The 10,706-nt window shown below is 36.9% G+C and overlaps 1 non-coding gene across 1 annotated transcript; it reads left to right on the forward strand.

Annotated features, from left to right (window-relative positions):
- Positions 1–7,928: 7,928 nt before the first annotated feature.
- Positions 7,929–8,036, forward strand: LOC148553019 (small nucleolar RNA R71). The gene has a single exon (XR_015892542.1). It is a non-coding gene; the product is annotated as a small nucleolar RNA R71 (small nucleolar RNA).
- The last annotated feature ends 2,670 nt before the right edge of the window (positions 8,037–10,706 follow it).

Raw genomic sequence — 10,706 nt, forward strand, 5'->3', positions numbered from 1 at the left:
CATTGAATTGGTTATGGTTGATTGTGCTAATTTTTATTCACTTTGCGCTTCCACTTGCACAATTTCAATAACCAATGTCTTATATACTCAATTCACTTTAGTTGTAGTTACCTAGGTTGTTTGTGCCTTAAATTTTGCTTATTTATTACTTGCAACTTAGGACTACTTAATTGAGGAACATGTTATTTCCTTTGCTTTTGTGGTTATTGTTTGACCTGATCAATGTGTTGTGCTCTAAATTGTACGCACATTTAGAATACACGCATTGCATTTTATCATACCACATATCTTACTTTTCCTCAATTGTTGTTTATTTGTATACAAAGCAACCCGGAGCCCCCGGAGCCCACCCGCTGAAGGTGGAGCCTCAAAGCCCTTCATCCCTCGGATTGTGTGCATGCACGGAGGACCGTGCATTATTTAAGTGTGGGGGAGGATCGCTAACTTCAAGGGGGTAAAATTTCTTTCCTTAGACACTTTGCAATACTCTTTTTGTTCTTTTTCTTCAATTTTTGCAATTTTTGTTCTTATTTGCACTTTTTTTGGTTTATTTGTATATATCTCTTTAATGCTTATAGTTATATGATAGTAAATACTTGTATATATCTCTTTAATGCTTGAGCTAATCAAAGATCCAATCTAATAGCCCACTTAACCATATCAATCCTACCCTTACCTAAGCCCCATTACAACCCACAAAAGTCCTCATGATATTTGCGTTCATTCTTCAAATATTAGTTGATTGTTAGACGACTTGCAAATCTTTGAGAAACATGATTAAAGGAGGAATCGAGTGATTAACCCTAAACACTTTTGAGTGATTAGAGTGTAAACACATCCGGTGAAGGTTTCAATTGCTCAATTCTATGTTTCCATTGCTTATTTTGTATCTTCTTGCAAGTTGTTGAACTTAATTTTGAAAATTTCAAATCAAATCTTTGGACATTGATTATATTGCTATATTTTCTTGTCTTGGCCCTAAAGTTCTACTATGTATTGATTGAGATTCTTTTGTTTGTTTTTGCCAAACTCAATAGGAATCATAGTGTAGATATATAGATAGCATTTAGTATAGTTACATGCATGTAAGTAGTTGCATTAATAATTACCCCTTCATTCATCTCCTATGGTTGGTTTAGCATGAGAACATGCTTGGTTTAAGTGCGAGAGAATTGATGAATCCATATTTTACGATATATTTTGGTTTGATTTGAGTGGATTCCATCACATAAACCCACATTTATTCACCTAAATAGCATGCTTATGAGATTTCTTCCTAAATTGTGCTTAAAAGTGAAAACATGCTCTCTAGTGCTTAATTTTAATCAATTCTATTCACTTTAATCCCATTTGGTGCCTTGATGTATTTGTTAAGGGATTTTAGGTTTCCAAGGCAAGCATGGGTTGGATAAGTGAGGAGAAGAGCATGCAAAAAGAGAAGAAACCATGAAGAAATGAGATTTGGAAAGCTGCCAGCCCTGACCTCTCGGTACTAAATTGATTATAACTTGAGCTATAGAGGTCCAAATGAGGCGGTTCTAGCGGCATCGGAAAGCTAACATTTGGGGCTTCGATTTATATATAATTCACTATAGTGGATATAAGTCTACCTATGCAGACGCACACAACTTGTGCGTATGCACAGGTCAGAAAACAGCAAGTGTGTGGATGCACACATCTATGCGTTCGCACAGGTCCTTGCACGTGAGCTCATTAATGCAAATCGCTGGGGGCGAATTCTGGGCCTCCAAAATCCAATCCAACTCATTTTCTGAAGCTATTTAAGGCCGAAGTGAAGAGGAATGAAGGGGGGCAATTAGCTTTAGCTTTTGTTATGTTTTCTCTTAGTTTCTAGAGAGAGAAGCTCCCCCCTCTCTCTAGAATTAGGGTTTCTTAGTTTATTTTCTTGTAATTTCTATGTTTAATTCTTCTTTCTATTTACTTTTTCTTGTCATTTATTATAATTTCTTCTTTATTCTTCTTCATTTCTCTTGTTATTACCTTTATTTTGTCATTTTTATGCTTATGGATACTCTTTGTTATTTTAATTTCAATTAATGCAAGTTTATGTTTTCATGTCATTTATTACTTTCTGTAGTTGTTATCTCTACTTTTCTTGCTTTTGGTAGTTAGACTTTGGTGCACGAAATTGCGATCATCAACAATGGCGCCAACTACTTGGAGCTCTCAAACGTGAATCACACTTTGTCACAATTCTGCACAACTAACCAGCAAGTGCACTGGGTCGTCCAAGTAATAAACCTTACGTGAGTAAGGGCCGATCCCACGGAGATTGTCGGCTTGAAGCAAGCTATGGTCACCTTGTAAATCTCAGTCAGGCGGATTCAAATGGTTATAGAGTTATAATAATTAAAAGACAAATAAAACGTAAAATAAAGATAGAGATACTTATGTAACTCATTGGTAAGAATTTCAGATAAGCGTATAGAGATGCTTTTGTTCCTCCTGAACCTCTGCTTTCCTGCTGTCTTCATCCAATCCTTCATACTCCTTTCCATGGCAAGCTTTATGTTGGGAATCACCGTTGTCAATGGCTACATCCCGTCCTCTGTGTGAAAATGGTCCAATGCGCTATCACTGCATGGCTAATCATCTGTCGGTTCTCGATCATACTGGAATAGGATTTACTATCCTTTTGTCGTCTATCACTACGCCTAGCACTCATGAGTTTGAAGCTCGTCACAGCCATCCCTTCCCAGATCCTACTCGGAATACCACAGACAAGGTTTAGACTTTCCGGATCTCGGGGAATGGTCGTCCATGGGTTCTAACTTATACCACGAAGATTCTAATATCTCAGACTCGGTCCCCTGTATTAGATATCTAAGAGATATTCATTCTATCTCATCTTCATGTAGGACGAAAGTGGTTGTCTGGCACGCGTTCATAGGTGAGAATGGTGATGAGCGTCACATAATCATCACATTCATCATGTTCTTGGGTGCGAATGAATATCTTAGAATAGGAATAAGCTTGAATTGAATAGAAAAAGAATAGTACTTTGCATTAATTCATGAGGAACAACAGAGTTCCACACCTTAATCTATGGAGTGTAAAAACTCTACCGTTGAAAATACATAAGAACAAGGTCCAGGCATGGCCGAGAGGCCAGCCCCCAAAACATGATCAAAGGATCAAAAGATAATCCAAAGATGTAAATACAATAGTAAAAAGTCCTATTTATATTAAACTAGTTACTAGGGTTTACAGAAATGAGTAATTTATGCAGAAATCCACTTTCAGGGCCCACTTGGTATGTGCTTGGGCTGAGCATTGAGCTTTACACGTGTAGAGGCTTCTCTTGGAGTTGAACGCCAGTTTGTAACCTGTTTCTGGCGTTTAACTCAACTTTGCAACCTGTTTCTAGCGTTTAGCTCCAGAATGTAGCATGAAACTGGCGTTGAATGCCAGTTTGCATCATCTAAACTCTGGCAACGTATGGACTATTATATATTGATGGAAATCCCTGGATGTCTACTTTCCAACACAATTGAGAGCGCGCTATTTGGAGTTCTGTAGCTCCAGAAAATCCACTTTGAGTGTAGGGAGGTCAGAATCCAACAGCATCTGCAGTCTTTCTTCAACCTCTGAATCTGATTTTTGCTCAAGTCCCTCAATTTTAGCCAGAAATTACCTGAAATCACAGAAAAATACACAAACTCATAGTAAAGTCCAGAAATGTGAATTTTATTTAAAAACTAATAAAAATATACTAAAAACTAACTAAATCATACTAAAAACTATGTAAAAACAATGCCAAAAAGCGTATAAATTATCCGCTCATCACAACACCAAACTTAAATTGTTGCTTGTCCCCAAGCAACTGAAAATCAAATAGGATAAAAAAAAGAGAATATACTATAAATTCCTAAATATCAATGAAACTTAGCTCCAATCAGATGAGCGGGACTTGTAGTTTTTTGCCTCTTGAATAGTTTTGGCATCTCACTTTATCCATTGAAGTTTAGAATGATTGGCATCTATAGGAACTCAGAGTTCAGGTAGTGTTATTAATTCTCCTAGTTCAGTATGTTGATTCTTGAACTCAGCTACTTTATAAGTCTTGGTCGTGGCCCTAAGCACTTTGTTTTCTAGTATTACCACCGGATACATAAATGTCACAGACACATAACTGGGTGAACCTTTTCAGATTGTGACTCAGCTTTGCTAAAGTCCCCAATTAGAGGTGTCCAGAGTTCTTAAGCACACTCTTTTTTTGCTTTGGACCTTGACTTTAACCGCTCAGTCTCAAGTTTTTACTTGACACCTTCATGCCACAAGCACATGGTTAGGGACAACTTGGTTTAGCCGCTTAGGCCAGGATTTTATTCCTTTAGGCCCTCCTATCCACTGATGCTCAAAGCCTTGGATCCTTTTTATTTACCCTTGCCTTTTGGTTTTAAGGGCTATTGGCTTTTTTTGCTCTCTTTTTCTTTTTTCTTTCTTTTTTTTCGCTATTTTTTTTCTACAAGCTTTTGTATTCACTGCTTTTTCTTGCATCAAGAATCATTTTTATGATTTTTCAGATTATCAAATAACATGTCTCCTTTTTCCTTATTCTTCAAGAGCCAACATATTTAACATTCATAAACAACAACTTCAAAAGACATATGCACTGTTCAAGAATTCATTCAGAAAACAAAAAGTATTGTCTCCACATCAAAATAATTAAACTAGTTTCAAGGATGAATTCGAAACCATGTACTTCTTGTTCTTTTGTTTTTAAAACAGTTTCCATTTAAGAGAGGTGATGGAGTCATAGGACATTCATAGCTTTAAGACATAGACACTTAAACACTAATGATCATATAGTAAAGACACAAACATAATTAAACATGAAGCATTGAAACCGAAAACAGAAAATAAATAGACAAGGAGATTAAGGAATGAGTCCACCTTAGTGAGGGTGGCGTCTTCCTCTTCTTGAAGAACCAATGGTGCTTTTGAGCTCCTCTATGTCTTTTTCTTGTCTTTGTTGCTCCTCCCTCATAGCTCTTTGATCTTCTCTAATTTCATGGAGGATGATGGAATGCTCTTGGTGCTCCATCCTTAGTTGTCCCATGTTGGAACTTAATTCTCCTAGGGAGGTGTTGATTTGCTCCCAATAATTTTGTGGAGGAAAGTGCATCCCTTCAGGCATCTCAGGGATTTCATAGTGAGGAATTTCCTCATGCTCTTGTTGAGGTCCATGATCTCTTGTTTGCTCCATTATTTTCTTAGTGATGGGCTTCTGAGATGGATCTTTCCATCTCCCATGACTCAGAGGTGGAAGCAATTGCCTTCCCTTTCCTCTTTCTTGAGATTTTTCTGGCCTTAGGTGCCATTAATGGTTATGGAAAAACAAAAAAGCAATGATTTTACCACACCAAACTTAAAAGGTTTGCTCGTCCCCGAGCAAAAGAAGAAAGAAAGTAGTAGAAGAAGAAAAAAATGGAGGAGATGGGGGAAGAAGATGTATTCGGCCAAGGAGAAGAAGAGAGGGTTGTGTTGTGTGAAAATGGAGAAGGAGTGAGGGGAGGTGTAGGGTTCGGCCATTAGAGTTGGGTTTGGGAAGGAAATTAGTTTGAATTTTGAAGGTAGGTGGGGTTTATGGGGAAGAGAGGATGGATGTGAGTGGTGAAGAGGTGATGGGAAAGAGTGATTGAGGTGATTGGTGAAGGGTATTTGGGGAAGAGAGTTATGAAAAGGTGTGAAGAGGAGAGAAGAAAATGTGGGGATTCTGTGGGGTCCACAGATCCTGTGGGATCCTGTGGGGTCCACAGATCAAGTGGAGTTAAGGACTTAACATCCCTACTCCAATTAGGCGTGTAAAACGCCCTTGTTAAGCAATCCTGGTGTTTAACGCCAGACTGCTGCCTGTTTCTAGCGTTAAACACCCAAATGTAGCTTGTTTCTAGCGTTTAACGCCAGGCAGATGCTTGTTTATGGGGTTAAACGCCAGCTTGGTGCCTGTTTCTGGCGTTAAACGCCAGACAGATGCTTGTTTCTGGCGTTAAACGCCAGACTGCTCTCCTCCAGGGTGTGCTATTCTTAATGCTGTTTTTCATTCTGTTTTTGATTTTTCAGTAGTTTTTGTGACTTCACATGATCATCAACCTAATAAAACACAAAATAACAAAAAGAAAATAAAATAGATATGATTAAATAACATTGGGTTGCCTCCCAACAAGCACTTCTTTAATGTCAATAGCTTGACAGTGAGCTCTCATGGAGCCTCACAGATAATCAGAGCAAGGTTGGAACCTCCCAACACCAAACTTAGGGTTTGAATATGGGGGTTCAACACCAAACTTAGAGTTTGGTTGTGGCCTCCCAACACCAAACTTAGAGTTTGACTGTGGGGGCTTTGGTTGACTCTGCAGTGAGAGAAGCTTTTCATGCTTCCTCTCCATGGTTACAGAAGGAGATCCTTGAGTCTTAAACACAAGGTTGTCCTCATTCAGTTGAAGGACTAACTCTCCTCTGTCCGCATCAATCACAGCTCTTGCTGTGGCTAGGAAGGGTCTTCCAAGGATGATGGATTCATCCTCTTCCTTCCCAGTGTCTAGGATTATGAAATAAGCAGGGATGTAAAGGCCTTCAACCTTTACTAACACGTCCTCTACTTGTCCATAAGCCTATTTTCTTGAGTTGTCTGCCATCTCTAATGAGATTCTAGCAGCTTGCACCTCAAAGATCCCTAGTTTCTCCATTATAGAGAGTAGCATTAAGTTTATTCCTGACCCCAGGTCACACAGAGCCTTCTCAAAGGTCATGGTGCCTATGGTACAGGGTATTAAGAATTTGCCAGGATCCTGTTTCTTTTGAGGTAATTTCTGCCTATCCAATGCATTCAGTTCATTGGTGAGCAAGGGGGGTTCATCTTCCCAAGTCTCATTACCAAATAATTCGGCATTCAGCTTCATGATTGCACCAAAGTATTTAGCAACTTGCTCTTCAGTAATGTCTTCATCCTCTTCAGAGGAAGAATACTCATCAGAGCTCATGAAGGGCAGAAGGAGGTTCAATGGAAACTCTATGGTCTCTAGATGAGCCTCAGATTCCTTTGGTTCCTCAAAGGGATACTCCTTATTGGACATTGAACGTCCCAGGAGGTCTTCCTCACTAGGATTCACGTCCTCCTCCTCCCTTGTAGGTTCGGCCATGATGATCAAATCAATGGCCTTGCACTCTCTCTTTGGATTTTCTTTTGTATTGCTTGGGAGAGTACTAGGAGGAGTTTCAGTGACTCTTTTACTCAGCTGGCCCACTTGTGCCTCCAAATTCCTAATGGAGGACCTTGTTTCATTCATGAAACTCACAGTGGCCTTAGATAGATCAGAGACTATATTTGCTAAGCTAGATGGGTTCTGCTCAGAATTCTCTGTCTATTGCTGAGTGGATGATGGAAAAGGTTTGCTATTGCTAAACCTATTTCTTCCATCATTATTAAAGCCTTGTTGAGGCTTTTGTTGTTCCTTCCATGAGAAATTTGGATGATTTCTCCATGAGGGATTATAGGTGTTTCCATAGGGTTCACCCATGTAATTCACCTCTGCTATTGTAGGGTTCTCAGGATCATAAGCTTCTTCTTTAGAAGATGCCTCTTTAGTACTGTTGGATGATTCCTTCAATCCATTCAGACTCTGAGAGATCATATTGACTTGCTGAGTCAATATTTTATTCTGAGCTAATATGGCATTCAGAGTATCAATTTCAAGAACTCCCTTCCTTTGAGGCGTCCCATTACTTACAGGATTCCTCTCATAAGTGTACATGAACTAGTTATTAGCAACCATGTCAATGAGTTCTTGAGCTTCTGCAGGCATTTTCTTTAGGTGAATGGATCCACCTGTAGAATGGTTCAATGACATTTTAGATAATTCAGACAGACCATCATAGAATATATCCAGGATGGTCCATTCTAAAAGCATGTTAGAAGGACACTTTTTGGTCAGTTCCTTGTATCTCTCCCAAGCTTCATAGAGGGATTCACCTTCTTTCTATCTGAAGGTTTAAACATCCACTCTAAGCTTGCTAAGCTTTTGAAGAGGAAAGAACTTGGCTAAGAAAGCCATGACCAGCTTATCCCAAGAGTTCAGGATATCCTTAGGTTGAGAGTCCAACCATATTCTAGCTCTGTCTCTTACAGCAAACGGGAAAAGCATGAGCCTGTAGACCTCGGGATCAACCCCATTGGTCTTAACAGTATCACAGACTTGCAAGAATTCAGTTAAGAACTGAAAGGGATCTTTGGATGGAAGTCCATAAAACTTGCAATTCTGTTGCATCAGAGAAACTAATTGAGGTTTCAACTCAAAATTGTTTGCTCCGATGGCAGGGATTGAGATGTTTCTTCCATGTAAATTGGAATTAGGTGCAGTAAAGTCACCAAGCATCTTTCTTGCATTGTTATTATTTTTGGCCATGTCTCCTTCTTTTTCAAAAATTTCTGTTAGATTTTTTCCAGAGAGTTGTGCTTTAGCTTCCCTTAGCTTCCTCTTCAGAGTCCTTTCAGATTCAGGATCAGCTTCAACAAGAATGTTCTTATCCTTGTTTTTGCTCATATGAAAAAGAAGAAAACAGAAAAGAAAATTTGGAATCCTCTATGTCACAGTATAGAGATTCCTTATGTAAGTATAAGAAGAGAATAATGGAGGAAGGAAAAGATAAGAATCCAAATACAAGGGAGAGGAATGAGTTCGAATTCTTGGGTGAAAGAGGGGTGTTAGTAGATGAATAAATAATTAGAAAGAGATGAGGAGAAGAGAAATTCGAAAATTAGATAAATTAAAATAAAAGTATTTTTGTTTTTAAATTGAATTTAAAATAAAAAATAAAAATTAAAGTTCGAAAATTAAGAAAGGAAAATAGAATCAAATTAAATTAAATTTAAAACAATTAGTTAATTTAAAAAGGAATTTTGAAAAAGAGGGAAGGGATTTTCGAAAATTAGAGATAGAATTAGATAGGTAGTTTTGAAAAATATATGATTGAAATAGTAAACTTTTAAAATCAAACAAAAAGTCAAGTAGTTAATTGAAAAAGATTTGAAAATCAATTTTTGAAAAGATAAGAAGTTAGAAAAGAAGTTGGAAAAGATTTTGAAATTGATTTTGAAAAAGATGTGATTGACATTTATTTTGAAAAAGATTTGAAAAAGAAATTTAAAAAGATTTGATTTTTGAAATCAAAGTTGATTACTTGACTAACAAGAAACTAAAAAGATATGATTCTAGAGTTTAAAGATTGAACCTTTCTTACTAGGCAAGTAACAAACTTAAAAATTTTGAATCAATCACATTAATTGTTAGCATTAATTTCGAAAATATGTGATAAAAATAAGAAAAAGATTTTTGGAAATCATTTTGAAATTTTCGAAAATCATAAAAGAAAAATGAAAAAGATTTGATTTTTGAAAAAGATATAAATTTTTTTTAAAATGAAAATTTGATTTGACTCATAAGAAACAATTAAATTTAAAAACTTTTTGACTAAGTCAAACCAAATTTTCGAAAATTTATGAGAGAATAAGGGAAAGATATTTTTTTATTTTTGAATTTAAATGAGGGAAGAGAAAAACATAAAAATGATGCAAAACATAAAAATTTTGGATTAGAACAAAAGATGCATGCAAGAACACTATGAATGTCAAGATGAACACCAAGAACACTTTGAAGATCATGATGAACATCAAGAACTTATTTTTGAAAAATTTTCAAGAAAAGAAAAACATGCAAGACATCAAACTTAGAGATTTTTCATGTTTAGACACTATGAATGAAAAAATAACAAAAGACACAAAGCAAGAAAATATGAAGATCAAACAAGAAGACTTGTCAAGAACAACTTGAAGATCATGAGGAACACATGCATGAGTTTTCGAAAAATGCACAAATTTTAAAAACATGCAATTGACACCAAAATTAAAATTTGACTCAAGACTCAAACAAGAAACAAAAAATTTTTGGTTTTTATGAATTTATAAGAATTTTTTTGTTTTTGTTTTTTCGAAAATTATTTTAGGAAAAACGAAAAAGAAGAAATTTTTTTGTATTATTTTCGAAAATAAGAAATAAAAAAGCTTAAAAATAAAATAAAATTACCTAATCTGAGCAACAAGATGAACCGTCAGTTGTCCAAACTCGAACAATCCCCGACAACGGCCCCAAAAACTTGGCGCACGAAATTGCGATCATCAACAATGGCGCCAACAACTTGGAGCTCTCAAACGTGAATCACACTTTGTCACAATTCCGCACAACTAACCAGCAAGTGCACTGGGTCGTCTAAGTAATAAACCTTACGTGAGTAAGGATCGATCCCACGGAGATTGTCGGCTTGAAGCAAGCTATGGTCACCTTGTAAATCTCAGTCGGGTGGATTCAAATGGTTATAGAGTTATAATAATTAAAAGACAAATAAAACGTAAAATAAAGATAGAGATACTTATTTAACTCATTGGTGAGAATTTCAGCTAAGCGTATAGAGATGCTTTTGTTCCTCCTGAACCTCTGCTTTCCTGCTGTCTTCATCCAATCCTTCATACTCCTTTCCATGGCAAGCTTTATGTTGGGCATCACCGTTGTCAATGGCTACATCCCGTCCTCTCTGTGAAAATGGTCCAATGCGCTGTCACTGCACGGCTAATCATCTGTCGGTTCTCGATCATACTGGAATAGGATTTACTATCCTTTTGCGTCTGT

Source organism: Arachis ipaensis, chromosome B7 (genome assembly GCF_059453495.1).
Source record: "Arachis ipaensis isolate K30076 ecotype BB chromosome B7, ASM5945349v1, whole genome shotgun sequence".
In the NCBI taxonomy this organism is placed as follows: domain Eukaryota; kingdom Viridiplantae; phylum Streptophyta; class Magnoliopsida; order Fabales; family Fabaceae; genus Arachis; species Arachis ipaensis.